At 44.2% G+C, this 22,680-nt stretch overlaps 2 protein-coding genes across 5 annotated transcripts in view; one reads left to right on the top strand and one right to left on the bottom strand.

Annotated features, from left to right (window-relative positions):
• Positions 1 to 14,845, bottom strand: part of LOC135391155 (uncharacterized) — a 247,571-nt gene extending 232,726 nt beyond the window's left edge. For both annotated transcript variants that reach the window (XM_064621280.1, XM_064621277.1), the window contains exons 1-2: positions 14,708 to 14,845; positions 14,504 to 14,547 (exon numbers count right to left, since the gene is read on the bottom strand). The gene's annotated coding sequence lies outside the window, so the exon portion shown is untranslated. The remainder of the gene's footprint in view (positions 1 to 14,503; positions 14,548 to 14,707) is intronic.
• Positions 1 to 22,680, top strand: part of LOC135391144 (uncharacterized) — a 168,058-nt gene that overhangs the window by 119,296 nt on the left and 26,082 nt on the right. Inside the window, exon 1 of one of the 3 annotated variants that reach the window (XM_064621256.1) lies at positions 21,239 to 21,327. The exons of the other annotated variants lie outside the window; for them this stretch is intronic. The gene's annotated coding sequence lies outside the window, so the exon portion shown is untranslated. Of the gene's footprint in view, positions 1 to 21,238; positions 21,328 to 22,680 lie in introns of those variants that run through there. 3 annotated transcript variants of the gene reach the window in all.

Below are 22,680 nucleotides of genomic sequence, written 5' to 3' on the forward strand. Positions count from 1 at the left end.
ACGTTCGAATATTCACATATCCTATCTGCGCATTCATAACTACGCCATGTACGTCACCATGTCTGTAACTTCCAATCTCTGCAAAACAGCACGACGTGAATGTCTTACGCCACCAGCGCCCACTAGAGGACGCTGTCTTGGAAGCCTGCTACCGATCCGCGGCCTGCCATCTCTGGCCGTGTGCTTGGATGCAAAGAAGAAAAAGCGAGTCCAAATAAAGGACGAAAGTAATTTATGACGATTTCTGAGCACGAGGATTTACGGGCTGAGCCATAAAAGCGACGCCTCTCTCTCTCTCCTCTCTTCCACTGAGACGCGCATGGGGTCAGTTTTTTAATCTCGGTCCGCTACCGCGACTGTAATAAGGGTCGTAAAATTTCAGTCGTAAATGGCGCCGTAAATGCAAACATCCGAAAAACAAGAAGAGCGCGAGAAACGAAAATCAAGAGTGAAATGTGTAGCAGCCTTCGTGATGCCATACGGGGTTATTAAACCGATATTGTTCCCGGAGAGGTTTCGGGAAGATGTGGGAGAGTACATGAAAGCAGTTGTTGTCGAGAAATTGCTTCCCACCTACCTCGTTTTCCTACCTCATTTTTCCTCGTTTTACGGATATGTTCTTTCATATTGAAAGGCAATCTTTTTACCACGGTACCGGAACATGCATGAATCACGTATGAACGCTTGACAACAAAGACGCAGAGTTTACATCCGCACTCTTCGGGGGATAAAAGGAGTGATTTTTATTCCCTTTGGGGAGTACAAGCCACAACCGTTAGTCCTTTACGGGAGTGAATGCATGGGAATGTGTGCAATGCTGGGGAGTAAATTTCAGGATCAAGGGACTAAGATGGGAAACGCGTGCAGTGTAAGGGACTCGAAGCTGTAGTTGCTCCACAATTTACTCCTCTTTTCTTAGAGAGTATATTGATATAGATGCCGTCTAGTAATTGTAAGGGACAGTTACAATTAGTGATGTCGCGAACTTTTCGCGAACCTTGGGTTCGCTCTCAAACCCGGCTAAGGTTCAGTAGGTTCGACGAACTTTCGAATTTCGAGCCAGATTCGCCGAGGTTCGCGAAGGTTCCCAGATTTGGCTCTTGTCGCGAAAAGTTGAAAAAATGCTGCGACTGATAAGAACTGTGCGCATAATCCCCAGCACCAACATAAACATTACTGAGTACAACAACAAGTTGTACAAAACCACCGCCACAGGAAGTGCAATCGAGATAATGCACCCGCATCTGTCAAACCTACCCCTTATGTCGCCTGTCTGCGTCTGCTTCGGAATAGCGGGAATAGTTTGAAATCGCATGCTACGAAGACAAGCAACGCACAGGAAAATATGGTTGTTGCCCGGCGGCGTCTCAGCCGCGCCTGCAGGCGGCTCGCATTACATTTTTTTCCTTTTCAGGTTTCCAATCCACCTTGCTATAGTGTAATAAATACATAGCCACAGAAAAATATAGAACGTCATAATATAAACATACCACAAGTACTGACGGCTTTTCGAGTCGTTAAACATATGCTTCCGGTAAGGAGATCGGCACGCATGCGCAGTCGAACAGCTGCGAACTTTTGCGAATTCGAACCTCGAAAGGTTCGCTACATCTCTGTAGCTACAATAGACGGCAGATGGTATAGCATGTTCTCACCACGAGACCCGGCACGGAGCTAATTGAAAGTGTAGTGAAATACTATGCTCAGCCAGCCAAAAAAGAAAAAAAAGTAGCGAGTATGGTAGCGGCGATACTAAATATCGCCACATATCCGCAGAGTCCCTACATAAAGGGTGAACATTTCCAACCAACACAGATGTCTGGAACATCACAACATCACATGCCTGCTCATGACAACATAATTACTGAGTGAGCACTTAAAAAAGGCGTTTAAATACATTCCGAACTGAACAGTGCATTTCAACTGAACATTTTGTATTTTCAAGACGCACACCGCGTTTTGAACGCCATCGGAACCAGACGGAACGAAGACACTATCGCAACGAAGGTGCGTCTAAAGCAGCAAAGCGAGCCACACATCGACCGGCCGTCATAAACCCCATCGTCCCTATAACCCGATCCAGCCTAATTGGCGTGACGTCATCTCAATCAGACAATCATAACATACGTGCAGCTGTCCCACTATTACAGGGATCTCCGTCCGCTTGACCATCTCGTCGTTCACCTGCAGCGCTTATACGACGGGACTTAAACAAGATTTAGTGGCGCGTGCCAGTAAATCTTGATGCTCTACTAGAAGCTTTATAGTAAGGCCCAGTGAAAGGTGCTCGAGAAAAGATATAAGGGGTACATGCGACTGGCTGCGAGCGCATAAAATCAATCGACAGCTAGCTTCGTCGAGGAATTGATGTTCCCCTGCCCGTGTTTCTAGGCCTCTTCAAAGTCACGAACTGTCTGTACAAAGATGTCTTTCTTACTCTTATGTCTGTCCCCTGTATTTCAAAGCGATCCCGTTGTGGCTTTTTTTGTGGCTCTTTTTTCTTCTTTTTCGGACGTGATTTGCAGTAGTTTGATGTACGAGGTATATATAGACGTGTATAAGGTAGCGGTTGATGTCCTGTAAGTGTCAGCCATAATGTAAATACACGCTCTTCGTATATCAGTCATCATCATCAATCATACCAGGTGTGTAATAACCAGTAGTCCCTTCGAGGACTAAATTTATGCAAGGACGTTCATGATAGGGTTAGGGGCTAAGTGCAGCGTTGGGGAGTAAAGCTTAGGACCAGGGGACTAAGTAATTGCAATTTAGGGGAGTAAAAGCTGTAATGATTTCCCAGCTTACTCCAGTTTTCCTTGTATAGAGTGCAAGCTTCGAATGAATAGCTTCGAACTTTGAACATGCATATATTCACGTACTGCGTTTCGTCAGTTGGAGTGTTGCATAGAGTAAATACCATGCTGCAGTAAACAGGTAAGAGTTCAGGAGGGCAGTGGACAGGCAGCGTGACTGAAGAGGTTTAAATCCAACGATATCTAACAGAGTAGAAAGAAAAAATAATCAGTCCTATAGACTCATGCACGCCTGACTCTGCAACGCAAATGAGCCGAGTGAAACCAGGTTTCCCAGCTGTCCTTTACCGTCGGAATTTTAATTACATTCGAAAATGAAGTTTCTTCATTAATGCAAATCAGTCCGCCGATTTAGTGTCTGATAAGGGTGTCGTGTCCTTTCGGGCTCTTTCATGCGAGTAAGAGAACAAGTAAAAACATTTAAACTTTAATGACCATAGGCGACTCTTTATATCCGTATTGCCGGTACTTGTCGAGAAGAACGGCGCCCCTTCGTAAAGGAAGAGAGAGAGAGCGAGAGAGAAAGAAGAAAGGTGCATAAGGAGGTAATAGGGGAAATATTTATATTAAGCGTAATTATACAGCTTATTCATCGAAAAACCAATCAAGATAGCAATCAAAGAAAGCAGCCTCGCCTCCATAGCAGAAACTTCTTTCGGTTTCAGTAAGACAGAACCGAAAAACGAGCAATGTCATTATGATGATACTATTTAGCCACCTATTTAGCCACTTTGCAACGTCAGAACAACACAGAAACGACATATTTCCTTAAACCACGGAGGCAATCGTTTTTTTTTCTTTTTTTTTAAGTGTTTACATAAGCACACATACTGAGAAATGCATCGTAAATCGCACGCGCAGTATCAAAGATGATGACTCTTATTGTAGAGTTCATCTTAACCACGAGGGCGTGTACCTTTCTCTCTCTTCCTGCATGTGAGCCCGCACTCCCAAACGCAAGACACAGACGGCATATAAGGACGCCATTGTTTTCGTTCTTACCAAACAAAGGCGCCGCCTAGCGTCGCGAGGTGATGGAGGAACAAGGAGAGCGATAAGCATCGGGGAACGCGAGTATCTAACCTCCTCCTCAGCAGCAGCAGCCCTCGCATCCCGTCTGTTTCCAAGTGAATAGCCTGAAGAGGGGTGTGGTTGTAAAATGAGCGGGCCATACATGATTTTGCATATGTGAACGTCTTCCCCGCAGGCTTAACCGCACGATGGCTTTTTGGAAACTATATACCTTGGTCGGTTATGCGCCTCAAAATTGCGCCGAGAATATAGACCGCAAGCAGAAAACGAAGATGAAGATGCACTTGAGTTGAGTTGAGTTCAGTTCAGTTCAGTTTGAATGTAAAACAGAAAAGGAAAAAAAATGAAAGGGGGGGGGGGGAGAAATAATAAGATGCAGTACAAGGTTTTAATTAGATTTAGATTAGATTTAGATTTAATTAAATGTAATTAGATTATTCCTCCCTTTCCACGCAATGCGATAAAGGAAGCTGACGGCGGAGCCACTATTCCTTTTCTTACACCGTTCAGCGTGTAAAAGGGGTGTTTTTGTTAATAAACACCTTTTTTTTTATTCCGGAGGCTCGAATGAAAGGTGTAGTAACAGCGTTGAAAAAGGTGTCTGCAATACACCCATCTAAAAACGTGTTATCTGCAGAATATGCCTTGGAAATGCTGCTTTTTGTATGCGCATACACCACTCGGAAAGGTGTTCTGCAAACACACTTGCGCATGGGTTGAAATTTAACACCACAAAGGTCTATGCCACAGGAGAGGGCATTAACACCCGAAGGGTGTAAAAATATAACTGTGCACGAAGGAGCTCACACGCGTCATTCCCGTTATTCGTAGCTCTGGATCGCGAACTGTATATAGGGCTCCCATATGATCCCTGGGTGTCAACCCTAACTGCCTTATACGTAATATCTGAGCGTAAGCTCAGATATAAGGATCCGTGCTGAACGGCGTCAGCTAGAAAACTCGTACGTGCTGGTAGATTCGATAAGCAAATCTCGGATGCAGAACACTCCAAGCATCCGAGCTTTGCATTTCATATCTGCCATAGTCAACGATCGGCTGTCGCCAGCTACGGCGATCGCACTAAGTGCATTGCACTCTGACACAGATTGCATGCAGCTTATAGAGCAGCAATTATATGCTCGGACAGTCCAACTATACCCGCGTTGCTCGCGCATAGCAGCTGGAATCCACACTCTAACATTTGAAGACCGATCCTACGTTACGCAGTAACTCAAAATCAAACCGAAACGCAATTCCCGGAGCAACTTTTCCAACCTATACTCGCCACGCACCTCTCGTTATAAAACCAGCTGCCCATTCCCTGCATTTCCCCGCCTTAACTGTAACACTAATTCCGCTTTGGGGTTCGTCACAGTTTCCTCCTCCTCACCCTCTTACAGAATGTCACAGTTGCCGATTTGCAGTCTTGTAATTCAAGAAAGGAAGTCACAATGCGCCATGTTTAGCGGAGTGTTTTTTTTTTTTTTTTTTCAGTCTGCATTCTAAGAAGAAGAAGAAGAAAAAAGAGTAATTTTCGTCCATTTAGGGAGTAGATGCACAACGTTTCGTCCCTTTACGGGATAAATGCACGAACTTTTATGCTAACTTTAGACATAATGAAACGGCAGCAATAGACGACGACAAAAGGTTAAGACGAAGTAGACAGATCCTGTCGACTCCGTCTTAATTTTTTGTCGTCGTCTGTCGCTGCAGTTCAATTATGAATACGTACCACTGTTTGCAGTGCCCGGGAGTAAATTTTAAGAAGAAGGGACTAAGTGGGGAGTAATTGCAATCTTACTGCCCAATTTACTCTTTTATCACGTATAGAGTGTGCAAAGCAGATTCCAGTTATGATTCAACGAATTCTATAATCTCGTCCTCCTGTGTACGGTACTGAAAGTACGTACTCCTCACGTGCGCTTAAAAAGTAAAGTTACATAATAAAATCATATCTTTCTTCACACGACGCGTTTACTGATAAGATAAGGTATGTCGATAAGAGCTGAACTAACAGCCTCCAGGCTAGCATATCATGTGGGAGACCCAAATGCACGTGTGAACACCGCACTAATACATTCGACAGGAAGGATATGCTCCCATTTCGTGGCGTTATTCGGAAACGAGGGACTGTTGTTTTCACAACGACTGCGCTCAGTAATAATGATAATGAAACTAATAATAAAGGCGCGACCCACTGCAGCAGTAAATGCGGGGAACACCCCATCGAAGGACGTTTGCAATAAAACCTCTATTTCTTTCTTTCTTTTTTCCTTCTTTTTTTTACGACGAAACAATGCGAGCTAAGCTGTAATGTACATGTTCTGAATACATTACTCTTCGTTCGAGCAATAGATATGTGTGTGAGTCAATAGTGTCAAACAGTACGTGTTGCTCAACATGCTCTACGAAATGCAGTTGGCGTGCCAAATATATCGTACTGGTTTGATCATGGTAGCAATCCCAGAAGTCACTTGATGCACACTGTCACATTATCATAAAAATCGGGCACTCCAAGAGAAACAAAATGGGTTCTTTTAGTCCTTTTTGGGGATTAAGATCATTAATTGCCAAAACTTCCGGGACAAAATACGCTGAAGCTTATGCAAAGTTTATGAATTATTTAGGACAATTCCAGGGTCAGGAGAGTAACATTGGAAGTAATTGCAATTTAGGGGGACTAGCGGTAATTGCCCCGGAATTTACTCCTTTCACTTTGTATAGAGCAAGGCACATCAGACCGCGCAGAATGTTCCACGTCTCAATCTGCCATCCCGTTTCACTTCCATTAATGTGTGCCGAGTCCTTGTAAGCACTAATGATCAGAAGATCAACGTCATTCCAACGCTCTCACCGCTGCATAGTTCGATATTCCTACGAGCACATTATTGGCAGTAGTACATAGCACGCTATATATCCATCAAACACCGATAGCTTCCGTCCTCCTGCAACAACAACATCGTCGTCTCCCTCGTTTCATCCGAACACTAAAGACGTTCCAAAAAGCACGTGCTTTACTGAGGAACAAAAAACAAAGACACAACTTCTGTACGAACCAAACCTTCCCGAAACCTGATGCAGCCATGTAATTCCCTCGTTACAAACGCATCAACAACAATATAATGAGACTCGACTCCCTCTCCCTCTACTTCCTGCAGCCATGATCGACAGTTAAGGAAGCGAGTCAAGAAGTTCTAAACTTCGACATGCGCGCGTCAATAGTTTACATAAGAAAGGGCATCCCTGCATAAGACCTGTCTGTTTTAAATAAAGATCCCCCCTCCTTGTTTCCTGCTACGCGGGCAACGTGAGCTAGACAGGAAATGACGCGATGCTGGGAATCACGAACTCACTTCATTTACGTTCTGTCAGATGGAATCAGCGCTGTCTTTATATCGGAGGCCTTCGACAGTTTTAATGCAATCACTTCGGACTTGATTTCCTTGTCCGTTTGTGCGCGCCGCGAATAAATTTCCTGGCACCGCAGAAAGCTGGTATATGTACATCGTGCGCTTTGTAAAATAAAACGCAAGGGGGAAAATGTCTAGTTAACGAGCATAACAGTCTTTATATGTTGATGTTGACATTCCGAGAATTCCGTCCCATGCTTTCGAAGTGGAAATTAATTATACTGCCTGAGCGACGTATGGAAAAGACGAACCTGTACAAAATGGCCTTGACTGCAATGATCCAAGATGATATCGTATATAGGTGTCACGGACACGGTTATTTCGAACACGATTCTTCGCAAACAATTCATCTTCAAATGTGGCACTATAAGAAATCGCAGTCAGCAGTTCTCGCCGACGGGTGTTGGGTTCAACGCACGTTCGCAACTTTCATAATTGTGGGGCTTAGAGTTACATGCACGGAATACATATATTTAATAACGTAACATCGTCAAAAGATTTGTGACAATTTGCTTTGTACATTTATATAGCATGCAGTCACAGACAAGAAGAGCATTGAAGAAAATAAAAATATCCGAAGTTGAGGTGTCTGCTCAGCCTGGCAGAAAAAGAACACCGCAAAGGCAGATAACGCCCTGCCCTAAAGGCGCAAACACTGCAGAGACACTTAGAGGTCAGTAGCGCGCGGACTACACTTTAAAATATGGGACGATGTTTTCTTGTACGTGGACAGATCAGGTTTCCTCCTCTCATCGTTAAGGCCGAGAGTAACAAAGAGAAGTAAAGTGAAATCGTGAAGTTATTTGATGACTTTTCTACAGCTCTTTTGAGAAAACAAAAACATCTAATGATCTAAAAACAAAATGATCTATAACAAGTCGGTCGCAAACGTCGAAATTACCGCGGATTTTGCATTCGTGTTTCAGACACACACACGCACTCCTCGTTGCACAATCCATCAGCTTCTGATTTCTCGACCAGACAATTCCGTATATAAACATGTTAACCTTGTGTCCAAAGCGTATCTACGCCAGTTTCTTTCTGAAACTGGAGTACAGTTTGGCACTTCCACCATGCCGTCTACGCAGAGATGTGAGCCCGCATAAACAGCTTTCCCAAAGTGACACTTTTGAGGTGACGTTCTTAAAGAAACTCAAAACAAGTCATTCGACTGTTTCGACCGCAGTCTTTATATACACCTACGTTTCTCTGCAAACTGACATTCCTCTACCAGAGTTTCACCAGTTCACCTTAACAGTGCGTTTACTGCCGACTAATTTTTGTGGCAATGCATTTAGTCCCCAAAAGGACTAAAAAAAATTTCCTTAGAGTGGTGTCGTACCTAGTGAGATATTAGCCCTCGAACGCACATACCCGTCAAGCTCGCTGACGTCAGAAGAGTGAGAACTACTTCCGTTCCCATTGGTAGTCGTAATCACGTGACCACTCTCGCGGTGCCTCATTGGCGGAGACGCCTGCCGTAATGTCAGATCCGGTGAGCTTAGGTATTCGCGGTGCTGGATGCGTCCCCCCCCCCCCCATTACTCCCTTTCAGAACTGTAAACATTACGTTTCAAAAGTAATTAAATTACACTTAGTGTTGGAGCTGTAACTCCATTATACTTGCAGCCAACTCTCATTAGTAATTAAGTTATGTTGTACCACATTTATTGCAGTACATACGTTCAATGTATGGCCTTATTTTTGCTCCCGGGTGAATGTTGGTTGGTTGGTTTTAATAAAAAATAAAATGGAGATTTTGGGAGGGGGGATATGCTTATTATATAAAAAATAGGGATATTTTGGTTTCACTAGTAATGTAATAGTTAATAGTAATAGCAGTAGTAATAGTGTAATGTTTGGCGAATGTAGTAGTCCTAATATACAATAGTTGAAGGAAAGAATGAAATTACTCGCACAATACGATGACTATAGAAGCCTGTGCTGTGGTCATGCATGAATTAAGGCTGAAAAAGCAAGACAGAAAAGTGCTCACTGTAATCTCGTCTTTCCCAAACAGGCAAGAGTTGTTCACATGGTGAAAATGGACAAACATTTAACGTGAGGTCAAATCTGGAAATTGTACGCAAAGTAATTTCAAAAGTAATTCAAAGTAAATTACAAATCACTCTTAACAGTAATTAAATTGCAGCTTGAATTATCCGCTATCAAGTGTAACTCCGAAAGTAATGTAATTGATTACGGTAATTGCGTTACTTGCAGGTTAATTACTTTAGAGGTCTGCTGTCTTCGCCGTGAAACAACTTGGGACACAAGTTCACATCGCTGCGAGCAAGCGTCTTTTACGTAACATATTCGGGACAACTCGGGACGCAGTGTCGCAACCGCATTTAAACTCGTCAGGCCTTGTAAACTATTCACTTTATTGGAACCCTCTCACGTATTCACCTTTTCACCCTCTCCACCGCCATCTTATCCATCGATCACGAGAAACGTCACACAGCACTTACGCCTCCTCCGACGCAAACAGCCTCCACCACCCCTGCTTGCATGCAAATGCGAATCGTGCTTTACAATAACCCCCCCCCCCCCCCCCCGTAAACCTTCCACGCTTCCATTCAATAATTGCTCCTCAAAACCCTGTATCTTTCCGCGCCGCGAGAGAGAGGAGAGGTCAGCGCGTGCTTTTTCAAAAAGGAAGACGGAGAAGTCACCGTGCAGAGTTACATCCTGATCCTCATGCTGGTCTGCTTATATATACTCTCCTAATGACAACTCCTTTTATTTCTGCTCCTTTCCCACAGCCGAGTGAAGACCCGCAAACATCACCATCATCATCATCATCATCATCTGTAACCTCACTGGCTTCCTCCGTGATCGCCCAGGATATTTGTACTTTTCTTTAGCGATGAGGCACAGGTTTGACCAGTCTCTACACATGGTATACTGGCATGTATGTAGTTTCGGAATTTATAATGGCAGCCCGGTTTATAGAAGAGTTAAGTATGGTAAAAAAATACACAAATAAAAAAGAAATACATCGTGTATACTAGAGTATCACGAGGTCAATGCGTGACGTACCGCATGTCGAAAGTATTTGTGGGCCCGCGAGTTTATTGTTTCTTCTCGTCGTCGTATACAAGCCCTATCGTTTTGTAGAACATTTTCTGCGCGCGCGCGCTCGCGCGCATGTATAAATGACGTCCCGCTTACGAAAGTTGAGTTTGATTCCGTGCGGGGGCGTTTTTTTCCGTGCTGCGATTTTAGCGGAGCGTGGGAACTTGGTCTGGCAACAATAGAGGAAGCGCGCACTTTTTTTTTTTTTCCTCTGTAGTTTCTTTTTATTGGTGCTTATTTGTTGTAGATATAACGACGTGGTAGTATCCTGCTTTCTTTCTTTCTTATTTATTACATTGTGCTGCTCGCTCGAAGCTGTTGCTTGTTACGTGCGGGGCTGAATTAAATCCCAGGAAGAATAGCGTAGTGGTGAAATAAAAGAGGGGAGGGGGGGACGGTGTAAAGGTATGCGCAGTTTTTTGTCGGGACGTGTCGGCGGTAAATGGAGGTATTGTTTTAAAGAGGAGATGCGCATGTAACGAGAGATTAGTGCGTTATTGTGCGGGTTATTGTGCAGAAAGGTGGGTTTCCGGGTCCGCGCGCACCAGAATGAATTGTTGAGGGTACGCGCGAAACGTCCGGACGGTATAAATGATAAACGTCGGAGATAAACAGGGAGGGGGGGGGGGGCGAATTCAAACGCAGCTTTAAGCCTTGGAGTAGCTCCTGTGAATAAAATAGTAATTTTAGCGCGTATCGCGATCGCATTTTCTCGCCAATTTAAAGGGCCGCGAAATATTGTTAACGATGGCGGGAAAAGATAGAATGATGATGATGATTGGGGTTTTAATGGCGCATCGACAACGCAGGTCACAATGCGCCAGCACTGTGATTAAATGAGACTAGTGAAAAATAGGTGCGTTGTTTAAAAAGCGGAGAAATAACATATAAAATGCAAGCCCAAAACTACAGAAGATTCAGAAGTCCAATGTCTCTTAAAAAATTGAAAACTCTACCAAGGATATTTGAATTTGAAATGAATGAGCTCCACAAAGCTGAACTGACCCACTGAGTGTAATTTACTGTAGCACTATTATAATACATGTTTAGCACGCTTTAGCAACATTTACACCAGTCATTCGGACATGATTTCGTCATTCCAGCTCCGTTCTCAACTCGACAATGCAGGCTTGATTGCAGGCATCGATCGAGTTCACCAAGGAATTGTTTGATTCAACGAGGGTGTCGCAGAAGCATCGACAATTCCCGACACCTTGTCGAAGCCTCAGATGGGCTCCATGGTACACTTGCATAGAACGTTGCACCGCGACATTAAAGTCTCGCGAAATACTCCCTAAACGTCCCGCCTAGCGATTTCGCGAATTATTACGACAGCGAAATTAACGACTTTCACGCAGTACCTGGGTTACTTTCCCGAGCAAACTTGCCCGGATGGAGCCAACATGCAGTCAACCCTCGATTTATGAACCTTCGACTTATGAATTCCCTCGTTTTATGAACAGGAGCACGAGGAACCAAACTTTTTACATGCATTTTTCCCTCGTTTTATGAACCTCGATATCCGAATAATGAATGGAATTTCTGGGAACCAACTAGGAGTTGCCCAGTGTTATTGCCCTCAATTTATGAACAGATCGTTCTGAGGTCAACAGAAATCTTCAAAGGTATTATACCGTGGTCTTATGAATGATGCCGGAACGGACGAATCTTTTTCCAGGTATTGCACCCTCGGTTTTCAACCCCTCGAAATCCGAACAACAAACGGCTTTTCCGGGGACGCATTAGGGTCGACCAAGTGCACAGCAGAAGGCATGGTCGAAAGCAAAATTACACAATATATTGTATTATAAACACAATCCCAACTCGCAAGTACTGTTTCGTCAGCTCGATAGTGCTGACTTAACGGAATTTTCGATTTATGAATCCCTCGATTTATGAACGATTTTTCCGGGAACCGAGGGTGTTCATAAATCGAGGGTTGACTGTATACACATGTACATGTCGCACGAATCAGCTTTGCAACTCTGACAACCATTCTGATAGCAGTTATTGTGTTACTCACTACAGCAATGTGTAGTGAGTACGTGGACCCAATATATGAGCCGTAACGTCTTTTGCAGCTCAATTCACCCGTACTCTTCTTTATAATGAAACATATTCGCCCGCGTACATCACCGGAACCTCTCTTTCGCATCCACGCCGTAAATTTATTTCCCCTGCCTGTATTATTTATTTCACGCTAATACTGATCAAAGATGCTGCAGCAACCAATGATGTTTCCATGTAAATACCGCCGTGACCAAAGGCGTCAGGAAGGGGTGAGGGGGAGGTAAAGGAACAGGTGAAATTAATGCAAATCATCGCAAAAAGAAGCATAAACACAAGACGCGTAGGAGGTCAGCGTAAGAAATATACACACGGAGCTATTACACGGAAGGGGCAGCACGAGTCCATGCAGAAGCATACATCATAAAACGAAAAAAAAAAAGAAGAAAAAAAATACGCCGATAAATTGCGCGATGCTGTTTCTGGCGCCATTTTGTATGTGCAGCTGCAGTTGGCAACATTGATTGACGGGGTTTGGGTGAGGAGGAGGAGCCTGATGTATACGTAAAAACGGGAGAAAACAAAAATAATAGATGCATATTTATTAGCATTAACGCGGCTGGAGCGGGTTGAGTACATGAGCAGCAAACGAAGAAAGAAAAAAAAACGTAATGAATGTCCGAAAGACTTGTCGATTAATTTCCCGGCCGTTTTCCTCGACATATTGAATCTTGACTAAGTGCAAGGAACAGTTGGTTGTTCCTCGACGTCTGCAGTTTGATATTGTGACGCGTGCGATACCATCTCTAACGCATTATCTGCCACGGTTTCTTTGCTCGCATTCGGACAGAAGGAACGACTGCGTTTTAATTACATTAATTAATTACATACCATTCCGAAAACATAAGGTGATTCACCTATATTCTTTTCAAATGGATATGATGCCACATTGTTGACCTTTGATTTGAGAGCTCCCTTTATCGTTATCGTTCAGTGTTTACGTGCTCCGAAAACTTCCCATTCGACTTTTCTAACGTTTTGTCCAGGAGTCGTTTGGGACAGTCTCGGTAACAGACGGTATTTCGGGATCTCGGAGCGAACGGTGTCTGCGCGCTGCGGAGAAACGGTGAACTACCACAGTGTGGACGCGTCGTCTGTTTTTAAACGTTCATTCCGCGTTCAGCGCAGCAGGTGGAGCATTGAAGAACCGAACATTATTGTACCATCGCGGCACAAGTGATCTTCCGGTGAATATACACGAGAATTGCGGAGAAGAACCATCGACTCCGAACATCGGCCGGCGTGTCATCCACACTAGAAAGGTGACAGTGTTGCCCCCTATAGGTCGATTACCGTTCAACTCGCATGTGTACATCGATCACACTTTCGACGTAGCAGATTCAACCGATATTCAGCGAGAAGTCGCCAACAATAGGTGTATCAAACAATGTCGATCTAAAAAAAATATCGGGGGGAAAAATAACGTTATCGTAAGGTTCAAATTCAAGCCAGATAAATTGCGGCGTTTCTCGTGCGTTTTAGGCGTACTGTGCTCACAGTGGGTAATTCCTTTCCTTGCAAGTATGTTTTAACGTCCCGAAATATAATAATATTTCATCTGTACGTTGGCTTATTTTTCTTTGCGTTCTCTCTTCTTTTTGACGAAGTTACTATATCCAGTGCTCAGTCCCAACCTGCACGTTGCTGCACGCGCACCCCATGAAAAGGGTACCTTTTCTCCTGGGAACTCCTTTTTTTTTCGCACACGACACCCTGCTAACCTGAATGGCACTGATTGAGATACCGAAAAGGACAAACATTCCCAATCTCGCTTGGCGAGGATTTATGGTGAAAGAGAATACGCCTGCATGAGTTTGCCATCGAAGAAAAAATAAAAACAAAATAAAATGCCGTGCTCCGCAGAGGAGGAACATCTTCGAGTGCATTCTGAGGAATTGGCAACAGAGCGCATCCTCATTTTTTTTTAAAATCTACATGGAATCCTTGAATCTGTGTAATACCTACCGACCAGCTGCTCCTTCGTACAAAAAATTCTAAACTCGTAAATATTCGTAAATTCACGCGGGTTTCTTGACAACGTATATATCAAGTGCCCTGCAATTATTACTCTAAGAACGCATCGTAAACAACATTGATACTCACCTTGCTGCTTCCTTTGCTGTGGCTGTACGGTGCAACCGCAAACTCTGGCACATAAAAAAAAAAAAAAAGAAAGACCGAAAATATTTAGAGGATATATATAGGCCTTCCTATATTCAGTCTTTCACAAAATATTTGCCTCAAACCGCTTGCACAACTTCCAACATTTTAAGCATACACAAGAAGTGCATGGACGGAGTACGACACCTGGTTTTGTTGAAGAAAAGAAAAGGGCTATATCGAAGGGCAGCTTTAGCTTCCGTTACCGTAACATCAGGGGCAGTTTGCCACGGCGAGAACATATGTCAACGGCTTCAAAGCATGCGTGAGAGACACATGCAGTTCTCGTGAATCTATATAGCACGTGCCGCCACGAGGTGGTGTTTCGCGAGATGGCCACGCAGACCACCGCCCGCCAAGGTATAGTCATGTCGCTGGGCATGTCGTGCAGGCTCGCATGCGAAGTGCTCGTAACGCATCCATCATGCGGTCAACATGATTATAAAAAATCACGCACGAACGCGCACAAACTACAAAAAAAAAAAAGAGAGACCGCCAACGTCATACAACAGGCATACAAACCGTCGCAATAATACTCATAGTACTAAAAATGCCCGACGCCGTTCGGCTAATCGATATAGGGCCAGGAAGAAATATTTGTTCTAGGCGGGGCACGCACGTGGAACCTTAGATTGGAAAGCCTATGCATGAGGCCGCGTTTGTTTGCATTGTAGTGTGCCTTTTAAAAAAAGTGAAAGCGCTTTCAGCGCGTACAAAATTGAAAGCAATACAGCTACGTAGCTCCACCACATCGACTTTGATGGATGTTTGGAAAACGTCTCCCGCATACCTGCCTTTTTTCCATTGTGTGAGGTGCGGTATTGAGTTGTATTGAACACTTCGGCCGTGGAAAAATAATATTCTAATGCACCGGATAGAAGGCGGAATTGGTGTTTGCAGCCAGAAGTTTGGCGAACTCAGAGTATTGTACGGTGTAATTTGATTGAAATCCTTCAATCGTTGTCCTGCATCTTACCCCCTTGCTTTGTAGTCCTTTGTCAGGGGTTCGAGTAATTCATCTCGTACAGAGTTATGTCGAAAACAGACATGGAGGTCCACGATCGAGTTGTTCGTTTTCTGTCCTTCTAAACGTGAGGTTCTTCGTGATAAAATTCAGGCAACATATCTTTTGAGCTGATAATCGGGGGGAAACTGTGTCTTTCTGAAAGTCGTTCCAGACTTCGGATCTTTCCGGTAAATATATATAATAGAATCGATAGCGAAAAGCGGAGATCTGTTTCGTAACACAAAATGGCGTACTTTATACGCAAACTGAAACCAGTGATCTGATGTGTTACCCGCACCGAGACGTGATTTCGAAACTCAGTATTTTTCTTTTCCGTTGTGTCATTAATCCCTCTTTCCACATATGGTCACCAGCACTCGTACCGCACAGCATCCTCGTACCGGTTTTATGCATATCATGTTTCTGGTCGCTTCTGAACTGAGGGAATATCCTCTTAACGTCACTTCTTCCGTCTGCAATGTGCAATAACGTCAGCGCTGCATTTGCTGCGTTGGAATATGGCGACGTGCGCACAGAATAAGTCGATACTTGTGCTTTACTGCCTGCAAGTAATGAACTTTGCAGCTCATAGATTGCAACAAAAAAATAAAAATAAATAAAAAAAAACGGCTGGCTAAGGAGACTTTCCTGGAATGGGTTCAGGACTTGTAATTGCAACTTCGCGTTCCCCTGATTATTAATTTGAGGAAATGCCGGCTTTCTCTTGGGAGGAGTTACTCTAAGAGCGATATAATACATGTTACAACCAGCTCATACTTCATTCGCCTACGGTTAACAAACAAATCGTCCTTCGATCCATGCCAGTTTTTGCGTAGGATTGTCACCGGTCTTGTATATTTATATTGTGGCAGTTCAACAACAAAGCTGTAATGTGAATGACGATGATGGTTGAATGCGGTGAGGTGAGAGATGGTGAATTAGTCACACAGTATTAAAGCATTATATTAAAGCGATAGCTTTATAGGATCACGTGACATCGTCACGTGGCACCGCCACATCAGAGTGCCATTACCAAGCGATCGCCAGACTGTCTGCAGTGCGCTGAAATTTTGTAGCCACCACAATAACGATGCAAAACTATAAACGATTTCAGAAGACGTTAAAAGGCTTTCACAAGCAGCTTTCAATAGCGATTTAATAGCATTTGAAAGGAGTTCCACCGCCGGCAATGGCCCTGTAAAGCTAATTAAATGAAATTTAATGAAAGCTTTTGTTAACAATATTTTTTATGCAAGATCTTCGTGGTGTTAGGGGGGTTGGAGAGTGCTCAGAAAAATGCTGCACCCGTACACCCTTGCGATACATATGTGTGGCAGTCTAGCACCCTTGTATTCCTTCTCATTGATCGACAATCAAACTTAAAAATCTAGGTCGCCCAAGTGGGACACAAAAGAAGCTCTTCCTAATCTCGACCTCAGATAAGGTCCATCTCCTTGCTCGACATCACCCATACTTCATCCTTCCCACTCCTTTCCCGGGCACATCCCGCCGACTTGCTGAAGCAACGACAGCCAGCATACAAACCCGCGTACAGCCTCTATTTCCTTACATAATTCATCACACAGAGAGCGAGACACAAGCAAAGACTCTGCAGGAAACCCCAGCGTATAGAGAATGTACAGACGACGATACCTTCTTTTATTCCAACCTCCAAACCAGCTGACTTAATTGAATAACCCGAGCGGATCACAAAGGACAGATTTCGGTATCGCGCGCCCCGGACATTGACGTTCGGTCGCCTTATCAGCGCGGACCTTTCCAAATTGAAAAGGAACCCTCCTCGCTCGTCCTTATACCTTTCAAATTAAGTTAGCCTATAAAGAAAGAGAAGGAGGGAGAAAAAAAGAGATCGTTTTTGCTATTGTGTGCGATTTCGTTTCGGAATCGTTTTGAATGGTGGCGCTGGAGTCGGCGAGATAGCCATCAGGATTCAAGCGAGCACTCGCGTTAACAAGCTGCCGTTGTTGCTGTTCTGTTTGAAAGGAAAGGTAAGAAGAGAGGAAGGGAGGGAGAGGGAGAAAACACGCTTATTGGGACGACTGTGTGTTAAGGGTGCGAGGAGAAGGGGGCTGCAATGGGATTGTTTCTTTGGAAGAGGTGGCGATCAAAAAGACAGAAATAAAAAAACAAGAAGGGATCGGCTGACCCAATTTAACACTTGCACCTCAGACGTCTGTGCTCTCTATTGCAGTGTTTTGTACTCCCTCATGTTGTAGGGCTTTGCTTTTGTGGCGTGCTTTCTTTGATAGTTCTTAGATAGCTTTCTGTTACATTGCACGGGCGGCTGCCCGCCTTTCCGGAGGTTGGCTAAGGTCGGAGCACCGCTTTAGCGCCTCGCGACGATGTGTTTCGAACGCGCAGTATTTTTGTTCTCGCATCACTCGCGAACGCAGACAGAGCACAGGGCTTCCGAAGCAGAAGGAACGCATTTGTAGCGAAAGTTGAAATGAGTGAAAACGGATGTTCAGGTGTTTATCCGCACGTCGTAAGCACGTACAAGACATGGTCGTTCGCCCGCCGTTTTGTTTCTCAAATCACGCCCACCAGGGGGACTCTGTAACGACCCCGTTATATATTATGTATACCTCCTATGTGTCTACCCTACATTTTTCCACCTAGGTTGAATCCGAGATATTAGCGGGTCTTCTCGACAAACCATACCTGAAAAAAAAAAAAAAAAAAAAATGTGTAGGAGGTATACTCTCGGGAGTGTGTGTGTGTGTGTGGGGGGGGGGGGGGAGCGAAGAGAAAACTGGGGAGTAATTAATACTTCTAGTCCCCAAGATTTTGAATTGCTCCTCATTTTACTTCCTTGGTCTGCAATTTGCTCCCCCAGCACTGCAAATGGTCCCTTGCTATTAGTTCCCAAATTCTTAATAGTCGCTCATTAGTCTCGAAAGGGACTAACGGTTGCGGTGGTAATGCATGTAGTCCCCAGACGGACTAAATTACTCCTTCCTCCTCCTCCTTCTTCTTCTTAGAGTGTGGGTGGCACAACATAGGCGAAACAGTCGGATCTGTCGATTTTAGATGTGTTTCTTTTTATTTTATTTATTTATTTTATTTTTCGTTTTTTTCCCTTTTTTTTTGCGCTTAATGGGATTAGAATTCTTGTTTGAGGCATCTTTGTTTGACGAGTGATCACAAAAGTGAACGTGTACGAAATGCGATTCTTTTTTTTTTTTTCATCATCTGACCGCTGTCGGAAAGTTTTTAAGGACCACATCCTAAAATGTATCCTTATTCAGTCCTAGAGATCACTAATATCATCCCTTTTAACACACACTTCGCGCTAATTGAAAGATTCCAGGGAAGACCCAAGGGTGTCGCGCCCCCTTAAAAGTAATTCGAGAATTGCTATTTAGTTGAATTCTCCTCCGATAAAAACAAACCGTGTGAGAATAAATAAATAAATGAATAAAAAACGCTGACCTCCTGAACATTTCCATTGAGGCGCTGACCTATGCCCGCTAGGCCCCTTGTGTTATGTTGGCTTCGCTGGTTTCGCAACTGCGTAAACTTTGTTACAATATTCACGTTTGCAGTCCCGAACCACAACGTGCACTTTTCTTATTCCACCTTCGGATGAATACGCCCACTGGAGAGATTTCTCGACAGCTGAAGAAAATGGCGAAAATAGGATATGCCGACACCGCGTTTGAGGTGAAGACGCACGTAAACGATACCGCAACCTTGCTTCGCTTGACATCGGTTTGAAAACAAACACACAGAGAGAGCTCTGCGTCGTTTCGCGTATCCGATGTACAGAAACAAGTGCCCGTCACCAGTTGTTCCTTGCTCCGAAAAGTTTCTCCCACTGAAACGCGAGATCCTACTTTAAAGTGACGTCACACACACGCAGGTTTCTTCACTCTGATTGGTCCGCGAGAGTCACCACCTCTTCCTTTCGCGAACTTTCGGTTCCCAGCAGTAACAGTTGTCTTCACTCCGCAGCGAGTGTCCGATAACCTGCCTCGGAGTAGAATGGCTCCGACATCTCCACAGCGACAGCCAACAACTCTCTTTCGATCGCGTGTTTCATTTCTTTTCTTTTGTGTGTGTGTGCGACGGTTTTATTCCGGATTCTTTTGCTGGGACGAAACAAGCGTAATCAAATCTTCCCCAGTACGGCCAAGCCAACTGCGCAGCTGGCCGTGAGAGCGGTACACAAGTACAGGCATTGTTTGCAGGAGAAAGATGCGTTATCGGTTCACTTGCACGAGAGTTTTACTGTTGTTGTTTCAAAAGATGTGCCTTCTTGTTCCACATAAACTACAACATTTCGAGCGCGAGAAATATGCGTCTACGGCGTCGAGATCTTACTGCGAGACGCAAGCAGAACGCCGGGCAAAGACAATGCGGATCGCGCGCTCATTGGTGTCCTCGAACGATTTGCCCAATCAACGCGGGAGAGCGTTTGAGGAGACCAATCAGAGGCCTCTCCGCATTATCGCGCTTCTTGGGAAGAAAATGGAAAAGGAATGTGTACAGTTTCTCTTTTTTTTTTTCACTTTGGCGCTCTTTCGAGCACCGGCAATGTGAAAAGCAAGAGGAATCTCGAGACAGGCTTCATGCAAAGCCTATGATGGTCATTTGCTTGTTTGTTGCAGCCCTTTGGCTTCGTGACGGGAAAAAGAAGAGAGAGGGGGATATTTTAAACGCACCTTATGGCGTTGTCATCGGAAGTCTTTAGAAATGAATTATGTGTCAAGGTGGACTGATAAAATACGCACAGTCAAGCTATATAACACCAATAAAATATGCAATAATTTTGTAGTCACGAAAACGAAAAATAATTCTGACCCTCCTAGAACTTTCGTACACGCGCTGTCCACCTACCTGCTCATCACTTACGCCACCATAAGCGATTTTTTTTTTTCACCTACACTTTCGGCAAAATCCCCTCCTACGGAATATTCCGGGCACGTCTTAAGCCTCCCGCACGCGACTAAATCTCATCCAAGATTCAAGTGCGCAGGGCGTTTCCCTTCAGATAACGTGGAGTCCTAAAAACACTTATGACCGCTGGTCACTTCAGCAGCAACAATCCCCGCCGTCCAAAAAGGATTCTCAAACTCGCCGACCTATATCGGTCAGTCGGGTTATTATTTTTCCCGCAATATATATCATCACTCAAAACACCTGTTTCGGGATACCGCGCGGTCTCGAAGCGATCAAGACATCACCTGCCCTGTAGGAGTCTTAAAATGGTACAGCGATTTAGAAATAAGCTTCCGCGAAAAATAATGATAACAATAAAGAAGAAGCTCTCCATGAAATATTCATGTCGCCTTACCGCAAGTTGCCGTTCACACGGGCGGCATTGCGACGCAGTAGGCGGGATTTCCGTTAAATATAAGGGAGGACTTTAGAGGGACGAGGGCCTTTCTGAGGATATACACTCCTCCTTCCGGCCTGAGTCAAGACACGTAAAGATTGTAGAGCGAGAGATATGGGGGGATGCCACGCCATTCGACGATTTAGAGGGGATCTTTTTTTTTTTTCTTGTCTTTTTTTTTTTTTAGGTGGGAAGTGCTTTGAGAAGGTGTTGAACACAGAGGTCGGGTGTTCAAAGTAAATTTTTATGCTTTGGATGAAAGAGGAGGAAGCTCCTTTTCGAGATCGCGTGAAGACGAGGTGTTCACTTGTTTTTATTTTAAATTCTTCGGGCGTATAATGTGTGCCGAAGCGAACATATACTGCACGTCGTTCCAAGCTGTTGAATGGAAACTGTTGCATCGTAAGCTTTTTTTTTTGTTTGTGTGCGGTCGCAGTTATAGAGGCTATCGCGGGAGCTTGTTGCGTGCTTCCAACGTAATTATTTTTTGCAGTATCTATAGAAGTGTTATATGTAGCGTTCTTTTTGGGAGACATTTTTGGGAGGCTTTCGCTAAATTTTTGTGAGGCATCACGCGGATTTCACTAATATTGGTACACAACCTGCATTCAGGATTAGGGTAGTGTACTGTTGATTTTCGATATCTCGGTATTTTTTATTTTTTTGTAAGTCACGAGAGGTACATTTGACAGACTTCGATGGTTTGAACGAACCGCAGCTGTATAACAGGGCCTGGCCCCTTTTGGACAGCTTGTAATGTGAACACTTAGGCAACTTAGTTAGGCGATAAATAAGTTGTACACTTTATCTGGCTTATCTTTGGGATGCGTCCTCTTTACTCCTCTCAGCGATACCTATACGAGGTTCGTCACTGTTTTGAGATATAACGGCGTAACCGCTCAAGCAGCATGCCTCCCAAGGATAAACGATTAAAAATACGCTTTGCTATATCGCTAACCGGAGCTTAGACTTTTTGAGACTGGATTCGCTGTAGTTCGTTATCAGAACTTCAGAAATCTTGGAACCTCTTGTGAGTATCAAATACGTTTTTTTTTTTCCCCTTCGTATGTTTCGGAAACCACAGCGGTGATTTTGAGACAGCTATACTGCGCAGGATTTCCTGGAGCTACGTGGCAGTTGAGATATCCTACACGTTAAGCAAACATCGTGTTCAGGGAGAGCACATTTCCGTTTTCAGATAAAACTCCTGAGGGGTCATAAAATTTTTCTACGGCGCATTTTTCTTGCACCCTTATATATTTTTTTACGAGAGTTGAGAGGCGACAACCCGGATGTTTGCTATCTCGAGTGTGTTGTTACTTCGTCGACGTCCAAGTTTCAAGATAAGGCCCTTTATTAGTAGAGGCCACAATTTTTTTTCCCGACAGGTCAGGCTGCATGCAGTTTCGTGCGGGCCTGTATATAACGGTACAAGGTCCGGATGCAAACAACGGGTGTATAAACAGAAGCCAGGAAGTGAAAAAGTTGAAATATATCCTTAGTTGTTAATGACGTCATGCAAGCATTGTACTGCCCGCCAGGGTAATGAATGAAAAACGAACTGTACTGTTGGGTGACACACTGCCGGCCGGAGCGATGACGTCACATGAACGACAGCTTCGATCATTGCTATACTGATTCTGATGTCCATAATGTCCTCTACGGACAGAAGGATAAATTCCAGATGTATGCGAATCGGTCTCTACGTATATCAAAGCACGGACAAAGAAATGTTTGCCAGCACGCTTTCAACTA

Source organism: Ornithodoros turicata, chromosome 4, assembly GCF_037126465.1.
Source record: "Ornithodoros turicata isolate Travis chromosome 4, ASM3712646v1, whole genome shotgun sequence".
Taxonomy (NCBI): domain Eukaryota; kingdom Metazoa; phylum Arthropoda; class Arachnida; order Ixodida; family Argasidae; genus Ornithodoros; species Ornithodoros turicata.